The 1208-nt window shown below is 48.3% G+C and overlaps 1 non-coding gene and 1 pseudogene across 1 annotated transcript; both read left to right on the forward strand.

The window, feature by feature from the left end:
• Window positions 1-136: 136 nt before the first annotated feature.
• On the forward strand, window positions 137-242 carry LOC123178511 (uncharacterized; annotated as a pseudogene).
• Window positions 243-613: 371 nt separating this feature from the next.
• On the forward strand, window positions 614-732 carry LOC123178510 (5S ribosomal RNA). Its single transcript, XR_006489635.1, has one exon. It is a non-coding gene; the product is annotated as a 5S ribosomal RNA (ribosomal RNA).
• The last annotated feature ends 476 nt before the right edge of the window (window positions 733-1208 follow it).

The following is a 1208-nucleotide window of genomic DNA, read 5'->3' on the forward strand; positions in this document are numbered from 1 at the left end:
GGGGGGGGGAGTAAGTAGTATATATAGGGCATCACCTGTATTAGGCAACGGTTGTAATGGTAGTAAGAATGACAATCATCTTTGCAGTGGACCTGGGAGTGGCAAGCATAAGGGACGAAGGCGGGGGTAACATGTCGGATGCGATCATACCAGCACTAAAGCACCGGATCCCATCAGAACTCCGAAGTTAAGCGTGCTGGGGTGAGAGTCGTACTAGGATGGGTGTCCTCGTGTTGCATTCCCTTTTTAATTATTTTTTGCGCCTCGTGACAAACATATCGCATGTGCGCGATATATATTAACCCCGTTATATTATTTTTGACATTTGCGATATGTTTTAGCTCGCTGCTCATTGGTCACGCGTCTAGAGGCGGCTTTGTGGCGCGAGGAGCGCGTTCTGAAAGGGGTAAAAAAATATGTTTTGCTGCGGTATAGAGGGAGGGGTGGAAACAGTGGTAAACTTGTAGCCGTGTTTGAGGGGGGGGAGTAAGTAGTATATATAGGGCATTATCCATTATTAGGCAACGGTTGTAATGGTAGTAAGAATGACAATCATCTTTGCAGTGGACCTGGGAGTGGCAAGCATAAGGGACGAAGGCGGGGGTAACATGTCGGATGCGATCATACCAGCACTAAAGCACCGGATCCCATCAGAACTCCGAAGTTAAGCGTGCTTGGGCGAGAGTAGTACTAGGATGGGTGACCTCCTGGCAAGTCCTCGTGTTGCATTCCCTTTTTAATTATTTTTGCGGCTCGTGACAAACATATCGCATGTGCGTGATATATATTAACCCCGTTATATTATTTTTGACATTTGCGATATGTTTTAGCTCGCTGCTCATTGGTCACGCGTCTAGAGGCAGCTTTGTGGCGCGAGGAGCGCGTTCTGAAAGGGGTAAAAAAATACGTGTTGCTGCGGTATAGAGGGAGGGGTGGAAACCGTGGTAAACTCGTCTCCGTGTTTGAGGGGGGGGAGTAAGTAGTATATATAGGGCATTATCCTTTATTAGGCAACGGTTGTAATGGTAGTAAGAATGACAATCATCTTTGCAGTGGACCTGGGAGTGGCAAGCATAAGGGACGAAGGCGGGGGTAACATGTCGGATGCGATCATACCAGCACTAAAGCACCGGATCCCATCAGAACTCCGAGGGTGGGGTGGAAACCGTGGTAAACTCGTCTCCGTGTTTGAGGGGGGGGAGTAAGTA

Source organism: Triticum aestivum, unplaced genomic scaffold (genome assembly GCF_018294505.1).
Source record: "Triticum aestivum cultivar Chinese Spring unplaced genomic scaffold, IWGSC CS RefSeq v2.1 scaffold59495, whole genome shotgun sequence".
Classification (NCBI taxonomy): Eukaryota; Viridiplantae; Streptophyta; class Magnoliopsida; order Poales; family Poaceae; genus Triticum; species Triticum aestivum.